The 15675-nt window shown below is 44.1% G+C and overlaps 1 protein-coding gene across 9 annotated transcripts in view; it reads left to right on the top strand.

Moving 5' to 3' along the window:
- PAK1 (p21 (RAC1) activated kinase 1) overlaps positions 1–15675 on the top strand; it is a 97751-nt gene that overhangs the window by 22297 nt on the left and 59779 nt on the right. The window contains exons 1-2 of one of the 9 annotated variants that reach the window (XM_088159227.1): positions 6047–6078; positions 6939–7088. The exons of 1 other annotated variant lie outside the window; for it this stretch is intronic. The gene's annotated coding sequence lies outside the window, so the exon portion shown is untranslated. Of the gene's footprint in view, positions 1–3735; positions 3858–4489; positions 4574–5185; positions 5320–6046; positions 6079–6938; positions 7089–12481; positions 12549–15675 lie in introns of those variants that run through there. 7 more of the 9 variants (XM_014887365.2, XM_014887368.2, XM_088159229.1 and 4 more) reach the window with 7 other exon arrangements.

Below are 15675 nucleotides of genomic sequence, written 5' to 3'. Positions count from 1 at the left end.
GCTTTTAAGCTTGAATTAGCAGCTTGCCTCAAAACTCAGATACATGTGCTTAAATTCAGCTGTTAGCTAATGAATCAAAGACTGACCTCACTGTTAAGCCATTGCCCATCTGTATTTTATGACTTCCAGAGATACACAAAGCTTCCAGAATCAAACAGTCATTTGTGGCTTCCCTAGTATTCCCCGACTTGCTGACTGCTCACCAAAGCCCTGAGTGCTCTTAGCTGTCTCTGTGCAATTTCCTGGCTAAAGGAGATCTGGAATGTAAAAGTGTATTCATCACCAGAGGTTTTGCAAGATTCCAGGACTTCAATGAAGCGGTAAGAGATTATTTAAAATTGGAATGGCATGAAGGTTCCTCTGAGTTTTCAACCAACTTATAGGGTAACTTAACTAACAAGTAAGTAACCCATGAGAAGAACCAGAATTATTTGGGATTTAAGCATAAAAAAACCCTGCAGCAAGTTGTAACTACTGTTATAATTGTACCAGACAGATCCTGACCCTTTACTGTGAGCTTCTCAGTATAGAAATGGAGAACTCAGTGGCAAGTGGGAATGTGTACATTAGTATGATGCCTTAACCATTTATCCGGAGTGAAACAACTGCATATAGTCAAATACTGAGAAATGTTTTTGCATAAGCTGGGTTTTCAACTTCAGTGCTAAGATCAAAGCAGTGTAACTCAGAGCCAGCTTTGCTAAGATGGTGACCCTGGTTCTTAGTCCTCTATTTGAACTCATTCTAGGCAGAGAAATCATAGCAAACCTTTCTCCAGGATGGTAAGAGGTGCAATGTCCATGTTAGATATGCATCAGAGGTAACGTGCTATTTGTATACATTTTGGAAATGATTTTAACTTCTGTTGTGATGGGTATTACATACCATCTAACATCGGGATATATAAGATAGGAACCAGATGCTGCTCTGTGCTAGTCAGGTGTTCTGGCCCTTTTTAAGAAATTTTTTACTTTGCTTTTCTGGCACTAAAACTCCCTAAAACTTACTGAGGAAATGAAAGATTGTTGCTGTCATGCTTTTGTGTGTTTGTTTAGCAAAAACATTTATGCATCATAGATTTATGTCCAGAAACACATTCCTCACTGCTTTATTGTACTGTATTATCTGGACAAAATGAAAAGGAAATGGTTGTGATTTGAAAGCATTTTACATACAATTTGCAGAGCTGTACGAACTTACATGATATGTGGGGCATTGATAAATCATAGTCTGTCTTCTTCTTCACTTCACACCACCATAACAACATTATTTTGCTGGATTGACTTCTGATTTACTGGGTAAGAAACTATCAAGAAGTAGTGTGCTGACCCACCATCGCCTTTGGTTCTGCTTCCTGGTGCTTGCTATTTCTGCATCTTCACGGTCAGATATTTGGCTGAAGAGCTTTGTAACTGTGTGTTGTATAACTAAAGGACTCAATTTTTCTTTTCATCTTTTTCCTTTCCCTGCTACTAAGACCTAGAGACGTGTAATTAGTTTTCAAGTCATTCATGAACTCTGGTTTCTTCCATGCAGGCTGAGTCAAATTTGTCACTGTTTGCTTGAGCAGATTAAATGATTGAACAGGTTAATGCAGGTGACTGAGTAGGCACATCCTAACAAGTTACTGTCCCTCAGCTAAGCTTCAGCTCCTGTGATTTCGCATGCTCTTGTATTTCTCCTGCATTGTGTCAGCCAAGATATTTGGGGATCTGATCTGGCTGAAACACCTAGGAAAGCTTCTAGGTGGACCAGTTCTTTGATCCTTTCCATTACATCTGCACAAATAGCTGTGTTGGCACAGTACAGGGAGTAGCTCAGGAACAGAGATGCACAGCAGAGTAAGAACTATTGATACTGGTGCTGCTGACAAAGAAGAAATCATCAGGCTGTGCCCTACGGCAGCTGTACTGCTTGTTCTGTGTGTCTGAAGGGGAGGAAAATGCAGTTCTTATGTGATCACTGTAAAATTGATTGTTCAGCAGAGCTGGTCTTTGAGGCTGGGGCCTGGTGCCAGGCTTCTTCCCACAGAACACAGGAGACCCTTTTGAGGTGTAAGAAATCTCCTTTTTCTTCCATATTGTAAAACGGCCATCTGACTTTAACCTGAGTGCAAGGCAAGATGGACCCTTTCCCTGAAAACCCTCTGAGTGCTTAGAAATGCAAATAAAATGATTTACATTTCCCTCATTCCTTTCTCAAGTACCAAATTCTGTTTTGCAATGGTAGCTTTCTATCCTATTCTTAAGCTGTTCATGGACATCTTCCTCCTTTCATTTAGGAACTCCGTCTCAAATATCCAGCAATAGTTTCAGATAAAGGAGCCTTGAATTTTGGGTAAATTCAGAAAACTCTAAGTATTGTAATTCTTGGATATCTCATTAGGATTGCATATTACTACAGAGTAGGAAAATAGCAAAATGTAAGGGCTCTTATAGTTTTGGTGAGATCCCTTGGCAGCAAATATACAAATGTTTAATTGAAAGAATTTCTGAACTGAGTTACCTGTGTATTGATTGTTCCCTCTCAGTTGTCTCTTCTCAAGGCTGAACATGCCCAGCTCCCTCAGCCTTTCCTCATGAGAGAGAGAGATGCTCCTGTCCTCTCATCATGTTTGTAGCTCTTTGGGCAGGTGTTTTGGGCACACAGTGTGGTTACACAACCCACTCCAGGAGCTCCATGTCTCTGTTGGACTGAGGAGCCTGGCACTGGTCATAGCACTCCAGATGGATCTCAGCAAGGCTCAGTAGAGTTCAGTACACCAGGGATATATGGACCAAGCCTTAGGTCAACAACTGCAATTACCTGAGTTATCCATTCTCCGAGTGGTTGGATGAATGTATTTGGCAAAATGTCTTGTCAAGCAAGCATGTTTATGGAGTATTTTGGGCTGTTCTCTTGCCTGGCTTCAAAATTTATTTTTTAAAATTGTCAGGGTGCATCCACGTTTCTGAACAGGCTTTGGGATTTCAAACGTGGTACAAAAGGAAGTCGCTCTTCAGCTCTCAGTTCAGGGCCAAAGGGTAACTCTTGGGTTTTAACTCCAGCTTTGATGGAGCCCCCTTTATGGATCCAGCATTTAAGCTGAGCTGCATGGTTTTTTGCCTCAGTTCCTCCCCACCAGCAGCAATTCTGTAAGCTCCCGTGTATCCCTGGGATTCTTGACACAGTCTGCTCCTGTCTTTGAAGTGATGTGACTGATACATATTACCCTGAACTACATAAAAACCTTTATGTTGCAACCAGACTACGGCCAGGCAGTGCTTGAGGGAGCTCAAGCGATGCGCCTGTGTGCGTGGATTTGAATCCAATGTTAAACGTATCCGACAGAGGGAAGTGCTTCGAAGTGTGCAATTCCACAGCAGGTTCAGCTGACTGAAATCAGCTCTGTGGCATTCCCACTCTCCCGATCAGTCCCAGACTCGAATTCTCTCTTCCTCCATTTGTTTACTTTTGCGATGTTAATTTTCTGCTGGTTTAGCTCCCGAACAAACTTATCACGGGAACTGATAAATGTCGGTACAAGAGGGAAGGGCGAGACAGTGGCAGCGCTGTCTTAATCTGTCGTGTGTAGGGGCATGCTGTCTCGCTGTGAAGCTTGTCTCCCTTTTGCCTGTATCTATCAGCTGCACTTCAACATTTCACCTTCGTACCTCTAGAGAGCCCGTCCCAGGAACACCTCGGCACGCCCGTACTCCCTTCTCGAGAGCCCTGCGCTCTACGTGCAAACCCCTCCTCTTTTTCTCTCCAGGCACAGCACAAGCGTTGAGCCGAAAACTCCTGTTAACTAGGGTGACAAGTTTCCAGCAAGCTTTGGATCACGGGGAGAGGGAACACCCGGATCCCGGCAATATAAGGTATAGACGCCTCGGCTTGTGCAACACAGCAGCAGGGCAGAGCCCATTTTTTTCTTGCCTTTTTTGGATCTGCACGCACACAGTCCTCGGCACAATGGAGCCGGCTCCGCGATAGCGCAGCGCGATACGAGCAGCAGGAATAAAGTCATCGCAGCGCCGCTCGCCAGGGCTGCGATTGCCGGCGATCCACTCCCGCGTGGCAGCTCCGCCGATGGCGTGATCGCCAAAGCCTTCAGCGTCCCAGGCCGGCCAGCGCCGCTCCCGCCCTCTGCCCTGCGGAGCTGCGGGCTCCGGGAGCCGCCTGCGGCCGCAGCACGGCCGGAGCGCAGCCCGAGGCAGCGCCGAGGCGCGCCGCGCTCCGGGGGTCCCGATCTGCCGTGCCGGGAAGGTACCACCCCCTCCCAAAAAAACTTTCCGCCGCGGGCCACTCGGTGCGATGCCGCGCCCCGGCCGCCGCCGAGCGCAGCGGGAAGGACCTGCCCCCCACCCCTTTCCCTCGTCCCTTTCCCCCCTCTCCGCTCCGCTCGCCGCCCCGGCGGGCCCGGCTGCCCACCTTGGCGGCAGGGGGGCTGCGGGGCGGGCCCCCGGAGCCAATGGCCGCGGCAAGGCGGGCAGGGAGCGGGGGGCGGCGCCGGGCCGACAATAGGGGCGGTGTGGACAGCGGGGCGGGCGGGGAGTCGGGGGAGAGCCGGGCAGCACCTTGCGGCGGGCGGAAGGTGAGTCCCGCCGCGCCGGGGAAGGGGATTTCCTCGCTTGTTTTGCAGCCGAGAAGCCTGCGCAGGGGTTGAGGGGACGGGTGCGTTCTTCTTCAGCCCTTCTCTTCCCCCCTTCTTTTGAAATTTTCTTTTAGAAGCGGGTACTGAGTCTGCCTTCTCCCTTCGGACTTCCCCCTCCTGTCTCCCCGCTCCTGCCTCCCTGGCTCATTCATTTAACAAAGGGAGGTTTCTCAGCCCCCGGGGGCTTTGCGAGCGGGGAGCCCTTTGGGGCCGCATGCTTGGGGTCCCGGCGCAGAGGCTGGTGTGGAATCGGGGCTCAGCCCACAGTTTTTGCCTGGCTTCGGCTGGAGGGGCGGGCGCTTTGGGCAAAAACAAAGAATTGAGGAGCTGGACCCATGCTGGGCAATGGGGTGATGAAGCCTCGGGCTTTGTGTGGCTGGTGAAGGAGGGATGGAGAGGTGGGAGCTTGTCTTTTAACCCCTCTGCCCGCGTGTGTGTACGAAACCGTGGCTTTTTGCTACTAAAGTACTTAAAAGCAAAGCTGAACTTTGGGATCGTGGCGTAATTGAGATTGGAGGGAAAGTCAGGTGGTCTCTAATCCAGCCTCCTTCAAAGCAGGGGCTTCTGCCCGGGGAGTGAGTAGCAGCGAGGGGACATCGCCGATGGGTGGCACCTCTAGGTGCTCTTGAATGCACCTGGGAGCTCGAAGGAGGAGGCAGCACAAGCAGGACGAGACTTCAGAGGCGGTAGCGTTTCTGTCTTCTGCTGTGCATAGAAATGCCCCAAGCCACAGCTCTCCCATGCCGGCAATCCCTGGTCTTGCTGCTTTTGTTATTCGGAGGGCTTAAAATTCCTGATTGTTGGGAAGAGCTGGCTCCATCCGTGTGTGTGTCACGGTGCATCTGCTCGTGCTGAGCATTACTTGATTCTTATTCCGACATTGCCTCCAGGAGTTTTTTCTTCAGGAGCGAGATTTATAAATAGGTGTCAAAACCTAGCTCTTGCTTGGGACTGGCTGTAAGGCGTGTACTTTAAGTGGTAATTATGTGTGAGATATGTATACGTGTATGTGTGTAAGAGCAGCCATAAAAGCTGTTCAGTTAGCCAAGCTTTTCATTTTCGAAGTGAAAGCAGGTATTGTAGCTGGGTGAAATGGCTGTGTCGGCGCAGACGGAAGAATGTTTGTTTTCTTTGCTAGCAATTACTCTTTGCCCAGTGGCTTGTGGATGCCTTTCACTGAACCTCCTCCCCCTCCTCCATACCTGGAGTTTCCTGGTGCTGTGCACATTACCTGGCTAAGCAGGGAGCATCTTCCTGCCTGCTGCTCCAATATCTCTCAAGTGTGGGTGTGCTGATCTTGCTCTCAGCTTTATAGGGTAAGGCTGGAAAAACTCCTCCTTGTGGAACAGATTGCGTGTATGTCCACTGGATGCTTGCTTTTCCCTGTGCATTTTTTTGTGGGTAAGTCAGAGAAGCGAAGCTCATCTCTGCACAGAGAACAGGAGGTATGGTGGGAATTTGAATATGTCTAAATACCAATTCTATTTAACTCTGGATTGCCTGACTTGTGCCACAGAACAGAATTTGTTCTCAGCTGTACTCTGTAACAAAGCTGGAGTCTAAGACTGGGCAATAAACCACCAGGTGATTTTTTAGCCTTTTTTGAGTCCTGTGGGGAAGGACTCGCATCTTTAAATGGGGTGATATAACTACCATTCTTTGATTTGGAAATGAAAGCCAAAAATAAACTTGAAGAGCAAAATGCTCTTGTAGCATGACAGCAAGAATGCTTTTACTGGTTTTTGAGGAATACTATGTGCTCTGGATGTTGCTCAGAAAAAAAAGAGTAGGGAAAAGTGATGCTTTTAATTCATGGTTTTCTGTGCATCACGGGGATATTGGCAGAAATATGTGACAAGTCCAATGCAACTGCCACAAGTGAAAATATATTGCTTGTTTATTGTGTTTGACTGCCTTGCTTGCAGTAGATTGAGAACTGATGCTAGTTCTTTTTGCTTGAGAGTCAAAGAACTGTTTTATTATCCTTTTTCAGTTCTCTGAAGGGAGACCTTTTCTCTCAGTTTCAGTTCCAATCATGAATTTCACCAGTTTGCTGACTAGTGTTTTGTCTTTTTGAAAATGTGAGCTGCAGTATGGCTTTTTTTTCTTTCTTTTTTCCTTTTGTGCACCTGTCTCATTTCCTTGGTGTGGGAAGTTTTGTAATTTCAAAAGCTTGTTGCTATGGTCCAATTTCCTTATATGCTCAAGAGTGAACAGAACAACCTAGAGCTGAAATAAACTTTTCTCAGTTGAAAAATACAGAAATGATGCACAGCTCCACCCTTAAATTGTTCTGGTTTTACAGTTCATCCTGTCAGCAGCAGATAACAGAAGCAAATAAACTTTGTAAAGGAATTGACCAGCCTTGGTGAGGATGTGCGAGACACGACGGAAAACAGACAACTAAAGATCAGACATTTGTTAAAAGCACGGTTGGCCATTAGCCCTCTGACAGGTACAAGAATGCTTAGTTTTGGCTTTTTACCTCTAAGGGAAGGGAAATAATACTGTGTGCCAGAACTGTGTTGTGTAAAAGAGCGTTTTCCTATACTTGGCAATGAGCTGAACTAATTTTCTCAGCCTGATGTCTTGGCTTGTATAGGAATTGAGGACAATGTCAGCATGTTCTACTTGGTGCTGAGGGCTTGCTCTTATGGAGAAAATAGTCCAGTGTGTGACTCTTCTTATGCATGCACTTGCATGGCTCTCACTTGGGAGGAGCTGCTTTGCACCCTGTTCCCAGAGATGGGAATGGCTGAGTCCATTCCCCTTGGTGGCAGCAGAACTGTGACTGTCAGCCAGTGCTCACTGGTGTGGTACAGAAGTCAGTGACCAGTTCTTCCCATCTGAGGTTAAGGCACATGATGCTCTTTGAGAATGAAGAGGTTTAAAATACCTGATGCTGCTTGTACTAGTCAGGCTTTTTTTACACAAAGTGAAGTTCAGGTTTGAAATTCCTGCACTTGAGTGCAGCTGGGCACAGCACGTGCAGATGTGGATGTTGTGGCTGTGAGGAGTAATGCTCAGTGCTCCAGTGGTGATGACTGCTCCTGGCTTTGTGCAGGAAAGAGAGCTGACTTGTGTCCCATCCCACTTCAAGCACATCCTTAGAGCTCTGGATGTCTTTGGGTCCTTTCATGGTCTGTCTTCTTTATGGCACATCACCCTGGAGTGCATGTCACAATTTCAGGGCCCTTCATGGGATCCATTTGATGAAAACAAGGATGCTCCAAGCTCAAAACATGGTTGCTCTGAGCTGAACATGTCTCCCCATGCTCCCAGTATGGTCTGCAAAGGTCAATTGGAGGCCCTTTTAGGATGTGCCTTGTGTCTCCCTCCTGTATATATTTTTAAAATAGGTCAGAGTTGCACTCTAAAAATGCTGATTATTTTTGTAGTTCCCTGGTCTCCTCTGTCTCCCCTGTGTTGTGTTGTATATTGGAGCAGCTGAGAGGAGTTTTACCTGCTCCTCTCACTGTGGGGATGCAGGCAGCATTGCTAACAAATCCATCAGCAAAAACACTGTTGTGGTGTGGCTACACCTAGCCTGAAAGGCTTTCACCCTTTCTCTTTATTTTAGCATTTTTTTGTTGGGGTGGAGGAAGAGAAAACATCAACAACAACAACGAGCCATCTGAGAAGTGGATTTCCAGGGGAATGTGAAGAAAAAGTCCAAGTGTTCAGTTCTGGTTTGTGTACTAATACACTCCTTCAGGCTGGCAGTCCAAGTGTTCAGACTTCCCCTTGTACACTATCAATCTCTTGTGTGTAGTCTGAGATGCAGGTTAAACAGTAACTTCTCTGTGTTTCTTTCCTTGTTGCAATCTGTACTCTTTAGACCTGCCATATAGCTAGCTTGTTTTACTCTTAAGCTGGTGTAACTGCCTTCAAGCCATTCTGTTTCTTACTTCCTGTCAAAAGTCAGAAGTGGTGCTGAATCAGGCAACTTTGTATCATCTTAGGTTTAAAGAAAGGAAGAGAAAAAGGTGATGGGTATAGAAAAAAAAGTCCTAATTTGTGAAAATTTGGCTAAGTCATAAGACTGCAGAAGCAGTTACCAAATGTACTTTCTGGAAAGAAATAATTTCTACCAAAATAGCCCTTTGTAATCCCAAGTACCATGTGAGAGACAGTGCACAAAATATATTGTGAATATCATATTAATAAAATCTATTATGCCTTGAAAGCATACGACATTTAGCTGCAAACAGTTCCTTGGTCTCGATGGGCCTTTAGCTGTAGGAATGTGAGGAAGTCAAGTGGGGAGTGTGTGCTGCACACAAGTGGGGCATAAAGACCTGTGTCACACCTTTTTTTTTGGTTCTTTTTCCATAAAGGCTGTTCACCTGTAATCTAAAAGGAAAACGGGGGAGGAGAATAAGTGTTTTGGGAATGGAGAAGTCTTCCAAGTTTACCTTAAGGCTTTGTTTCCTGCCCCTGTGAGCCTGCTGTGGGTAGTTACAGTGTTTGTCCATAGTTTACTGCTGGTGACATTTGATGACTTTCCACATGGCAGCAGAGATATACAAATACAAAAAGTTAGAAGGCGTTTTGAAAGCCTGGCTTGCTAAGGTCACAGCACTGCTTTGAGTTACTTTCTCTAAGCATCAGTGAGGTTTTGAACTATTACCTTTCTTAATGACTGTAGTGGCACACCAGTATTTTAGATGATGCTACAAGTCAAAGCCCATTTCTCAGGGCTGATGTTCTATTCATGAAGTAAGAGCTGGAGTGACAAATATTTTTATTTGAACCAGTGACTTGCATAATGTGTTTTGGGTTTTTTTTCTTTTCCATATAGTGTAATGCAAAATACCTTGTCACTTATTTAGCATAAAGAAATGACAAGATAGATTATTATTTGTACTTACATCTTCCCAAATGCACGTTCTCTGCTGATCCTAAAATAAGAGTGGCTTGGCCTTTTAACCCAATCTCTTCTGTGGAAATAGTAGGGAAGTGATTCCTTTTCTAAAACTTGTATTTAATTTCCCTAGCTATCTGTAAGTAAACATCATGCAGTTTCGCCAACAATTTCAGCTTGAAAGCTTTGTGCCAGGATGATTCTACGATTTGCCTTTAGTAGGTATTTCAAGAATGTCTTATTTCAATCATGCTTTGAGAAGCTAGAAGTCACAGCTGAATGTGGAATTCGTGCATTTCCACAGTTCAGACTTGTATGGGGGTGAAGCAAAAGCTGATTTCCATCAGCAGCAGAAGGGAGGGATATTCCAACCCCTCTTTCCCAATTCTCTACATACTACTGCAGCTGTTAGATTCATTCAGCTCAAGGCCCTGTGCTTACCTGTGTGAGGTGTTTGAGGCTGCTATGGAGCTCTCTAATGCCAGCATGTGTCAAGGTAGAGGAGGGAAAAAAAATGAGGCCAGGCTCATAATGTATCCTCTGCTTTTCTTGCTCATTAAACTGGTCACCTGAGCTGGAACTCCCGTGTCTCTTCACAACAGAAGGTAGATTTGTCAGGTAACAGCTGCAAAGACTAGGGAGTGCATAGCACAAAGAGGGATTAGCAGCACGGGGACACATCAGGAATCGAAATGCAATATTGATTAGCTCATTAAAATGAATAAGACACTCAATTATGGAAGACCCATTACATTTTGCAGTTCTTCTGGAAACAGAACAATTTATATATCCTTATCCTTTCAGGAATACCTCACACAAGACAAAGTTTAATGTGATTTTCCTCTGCAAACCACAGAATATGTTAACTTTTAATAGAGCCCAAGTATGTCAGTGTTTTCTTTGGTAAAGCATTGGTTTTGGTAGAACACTGTTTTTAATAGACTGGAAGATGTAGGCATAGTAATTAAAAGTTTCTTTTATTGAGAGTGATCTAAATTAGTGTATAATTGGGCTAATGTTGTTTTAGGTAGGGTCAAAAACTAAATGGCAGAAATTCACATACTGGTCAATTTTAGCAAATCAATCAAATCTGCCTCAAAATACAGCATGCAGAGGGGGAAAACCCTTTGATTCAAGCTCAGGAACTCCAGGAGCAAGTAGGTGAAAGGACATGTTGTTCCTAAAAGGGAAGAGTCAAAATTTTCCCAATTCTTCAGAAATATGTATATTGCCTCCCTAGTACATAAATGCAATTTTTTAAGCTACAGATCTATTTGCCTTATGGAACATTCAATGGCTTAGAACTGGATTTCCAGTGTGAATTTCTATGCTTTGCTAGGTTTTGTGTTTTGTGGGGTTTTTTTCCTTCTTTTTTTGTTTTTTTTTCTTTTGTTTTTTGAATAGTATCTTTAATAAAGACTTTGCTTGAGAGGGTTGGAGCCATCTGACTCAGGGCAATTCTTGCTGAAATTAGAAATTGCTCTAGGAATACTCTTGCAGTTCCATGCAAGAGAGAGGCTGGAGGAAGATCAAGTCATAGAACTAAGATCCTGTAATGATTGCTAAATGGATGGCACTTCTGATGGATGTGGTCATTGCTACTTCTTTTTTCTGCAGATGCTTGATTGATTTTTTTTTTTTTTTTTTTCCGCATTGCCCAGGAGAGCTAATTTTCCTGTTTAACCACAAAATGTTAACCACTTACAGTTCCCATCCCTATTTTACCTTGCCAGTGTGCTTATCTTCAGTCCCACTTTGGAATAAGATGTGTGTTGTGTTCACTTTCACTGTTGCTTCTCTGATCTCGTGATCATAGCAGATCACAGGTAATAACAAAAATGCTTTGTGATCTGAACTCAAAGGAGAGACCCAGAAATGAAATGGTGATAACACCACGTAGTCCTTCATCAAAACCATCCTTTTTCTGATAATCAAAGTCATTGGTAAGGTTCTTTGGTAAAATGTGTGCAGTTGTGGGTGTGTGTTAAGGTGCTTGATGCTTTCTGTTAAACTCCAAGATTCTGGAGATGTAAAAGCTATGCAAAAATATGTGTCATATAAAAGAGACTTCTCCCACTCCTGTCCTCCTATCTGTAGAGAGAAATGACAGAATTTGGTCTAAATGTGCCTGGAAGACTTAAATAAAGAGATTTAAGCACACAGAGGCTTTGGTTTGAGCCTCCAGTTCCTAATTTTGTGTGAGGAAGTGACAGTATCTAGTACCTCTTAACAGTGAGTTACTAGCATTATAACTTACTTCTCCAAAGTCACTGAAGTCTTCACTGAGTAGCCTTACAGAAAACCAGAGAAGTTGTGAGGGAAGGAAGGAGAGGAAACTGCAGCACCAGCAACAAGTATTGTCTCACAGTTATCTTGATCTAATAAAAAAATCTGCATTTTAAATTCTGGCTCGTCAAATTTCTTATTGTTGCATCAGCCTATATGTCTTGGTAATAAGGTGTCTGGGAAAAATTGCAGTCTCTTACATTTGTGTGTGCTATAAATTCTTCCGTGCAATTTTGACTCCCTTGGTAGCAGAGAGAATGAGTAAAAAGGCTGTACCATATTCACAGCAATCAGCAGGAGCCTCATCCACTGCCAGGCCACTGCCAAAAGGCTCTGAAGTAGTGAGACTAGAAGTACTTTTCCAGGCCTGCTTTAATTCCTTTGCATATGTTCCTAAACCAGATTTTAAAGAGTATGAATAAAATTAAACTGACATTTTATCTGGAGCTGTAACCTCCAGTGTCAGACTTGTGTCTCTTGCCATTTCTAGGAGCCCTGACAACAATACTGAACTTAACTTGCAGTGTGTATGGAGGAACTAACTTTTGTATTTTTCCTGTTTGACTTCTTTTCTCTGCTTCCATTCCTGGATCATATCTCTTAAAGCATTGTTTGTTGGTTTTCCTTTTGCCTTTCTACAGAAACGTTGTTCATCTCCTGTCTATCTTTACTTTCCCCAGCCGCTCCTAAGACTGATGAGAAACACATTCCTCATACTTCTGTGATCCTGAAGATATTGGGCAAGCACAGATGAGCAGCAGGGAGGTAAAATATTTTGTCTTCCACCCCAGTAAGAAGCATCTTCTTTTGGGCTTGGGGAGAGGATGAAGACTGGATAGGGAAAGAGACCCATTATCTTCCTCTATCAAGTAGGTAGTTTTAGTGATATTTGGAAATATTTAAATCTTTAGATTTCATTAGAAAGGCTGAGGGAGTAAGGGTAGGGCTGGGAATGACAAAAGCAGGACTTGATTCAAGAAGAGAAAGCAAACAACTCAAGATTCCTTCAGGGCTCTGCTGCAAGACAGAAAATAGGCAACAGTGGATTCCTCTGTGTAGGCTGTCTTTAGAAGGAGGCAGACGGTCACAGGCGGTGTTTGGATTCCAGGTTGAATAAAGGCACATCCTTCCGTTAGAGGAGGCAAAACAGTGTCACTTGTTAGAATTCAAAATCCTTCTCTAAATGCCTCAGTGACTTGTCATCAAGTGACTCACTGCACTGTCATAGCAGGGCTTCTGGCTTTCACATCAAAGTTATGCTTGCTGGAACGGTGTCCTGCCAGCTCATGCTAACAGTCCCCCCTCCCAAGCTTGTTTCCAATTTACTCAGTGGAGAGGGGATTCGGGTGTGTCAGGCCAGGAGGAGGCTGTAAGGGCAGATCAGAAATCTCACGACCTTGTAGACTTCAGAATGCCAGCTTTTCATTTGTTTTGTGTGTCTCTGAAACAAGCCCTTGAGTTGCAAAAGAAAAACGTTCAGCAGTGATGAGCTGTAAAAAAAATTGTAAGAATTTAGTCATTTACTTTGTCCAACCAAAAATGTCTTTTCTCGCAGGCAAAGGCTTCTTTTAAAGTTGTTACTTTAGAAAAATGCTAATGTCAAAATGCTCTCAGGTTGATTTCCTTTATCTTCTGCAGTTCATTAGATGATCATCAGGATTATTTTTTTCTTTGTTTAATTCACATAATCAATTTTATTCTAGGTGACCTTTGTGTTTTTTTTAAGAGCCAATTCTTTCTAACACTAGGTACATCCTGCAGGAGCCCTTCCTGCCTTCTGATCCAATACTTATTCATCCCGGGACCTAGTCCAAATGCCACCAACAGTGTTTGTGTGGGCTTTTTTTGTTTCAAAAACATTTCATCACATGATGACATATGGCAGCATTAAACGTGTGAAAGTGCAGTTTAGGATGCAATGGTCATGAAGATGAAAAAAATCTCATCGGAGCAACAAGTGGCTTTCTGCTTTTTGCATCATACCTGCTTTAAATTTAGTATTACAGTGGATGCTTTGTGTTGCTGATGATGTTGCTTTTTGAATCCCACCCTGTTATTTTGGCTCAGTATTGAGGAGCAGTGACTTCAACAAGGTGATCTCATCCAATGTGTGGTGTAGCTGTGTTTGTTTCTGAAGGCTTGAGATCCTGTTCCATCTGCACTTCCTGTAGCTGTAGGTAAATCTTCTGAAATCCAAGACGGTGAGCATGCCTAATCTCTGTGCTCTGAATCTCCTTTCTCATGAATTCATGTGCCTCCCTTCTGTGATGGGGCTCTTGTGAGTGCTGTTTTTCTTTTCACCAGGGTATGAATGGTGTGGGCAGGGAAAGGATTCTCTATAAAGCATAACCTGTGCTAGTTTCATCATAAAAACTCTCTCTGTGAGGGCTCTAAATTCCTAACGAATTAACTACAAATTTTGGAGGAAAGTGTGGTTGACTTAAGATTCTTCTCGACTAACATATGAGAAGCTTGTGTTTTGCTTTTTTTCTCAAAACCAGCTTGCACTGCCCTCCTCCCCCAGACTACAAAGCAAGGATGTGGCCGTTGGCAGCTCTTTTCCTTTTGATGTGGTCAACTTAAAATTAACATTAAAAGTATAATTCTGAACTTGCATTTTCTTGGAGGCTGAGTGCATGATGAAAGGACAGGAGGGATCTCTCTCCACCTGCTGGGAGTGTGCTCTTCACTTGAGTTTCTTAGGAGCTGACATTGGAGGATGAAGTTTGACACAGCTGAGCTCATCGTGGCACACAGCCATCCAAAGGCAAGGGTGCTTTTCCCTTTCAGCACTTGGCTGTGAGCTGACCTGGCAGGAAACTTTGCAAAGCAGTGTGAGTGACTGCAACTGTGGTGTAGTATTAAAGATCACTGAGCTGCCTGCAGGTCTGAGAGCTGGAACTAAGTTCTGTAAGACGTACGGTGAGATCTAGCAGCTCCTCAGAACTAACGCTCAAGTAAGTGCCTTTTTAATCTGCCACTGTGATATCTGCTGTATATAGCTTGTTATTTTGCTTATTTTGTTCCTATATCCCTCTGTATCCAAGCTCTCTGAACCTCTAGCAGCTGCCCATTCAGCTCCTGTGGGACCTGCTTGTGCTGCAGATCTGAAAGTCCTTAGTGCAGAATGGATTTTATAGAATCATGGAATTGTTTGGGTTGGAATGACCTTAAAGATCATCTAGTTTTAACCCACATGCCATAGGCAAGAAACCTCTACTAGAGCAGGTTACTCAAAACCCCATCCAGCCTGATCTTGAACAGTTCCAGGGATGGGGCATCCACAACTTCTCTGGGAAAACTGTGCCAGTGCTACACTACTTTTATAGTAAAGAATTTCTTCCTAATATCAAACCTAAACCTTTCCTCCTTCAGCTTAAGACCACTCTCCCCACCCTTGCCCTGTCACTCTATGCCCTTGTCAAAAGTCCTTCTCTAACCTTCTTGTAGCCCCCTTTAGGTACTGGAAGGGGCTTCAAGGTATCCCTGGAGCCTTCTCTTCTCCAGGCTGAACAGCCCCATATATTCACAGCCTTTTGATTTTGACTCTTCTCTGGTTGGTTCTCTGTCTTTAATAAATGTCTTTGTGAGAAAGACCCTGACAAAAAATCACAACTGGGTCATATATTTCTCCCCACCCCATTGTTCTGTTGCTCTGAATCCTGCTTTGATTCCATGTGAAGGAATAATTCTTGTAATCCCTGCTGTAGGGACTTCCATGCTTTGCATAGTGGGTTCATTTGTTAGTTAGCAGAGTTTGCTAACTAATGAATTAGTTAGTTGTTAGCTTGCTCGTTGTTAGCAGAGCACTTTTGGAATTTGACCGTTGTGAGCAGATCACTTTTGGGATTTGCCCATGACCTATCTGGATAATGTTTTGAGTCATGTAAGT

Source organism: Sturnus vulgaris, chromosome 2 (assembly GCF_052056855.1).
Source record: "Sturnus vulgaris isolate bStuVul1 chromosome 2, bStuVul1.hap1, whole genome shotgun sequence".
In the NCBI taxonomy this organism is placed as follows: Eukaryota; Metazoa; Chordata; class Aves; order Passeriformes; family Sturnidae; genus Sturnus; species Sturnus vulgaris.
This window is presented reverse-complemented; position numbering and strand designations above follow the sequence as displayed.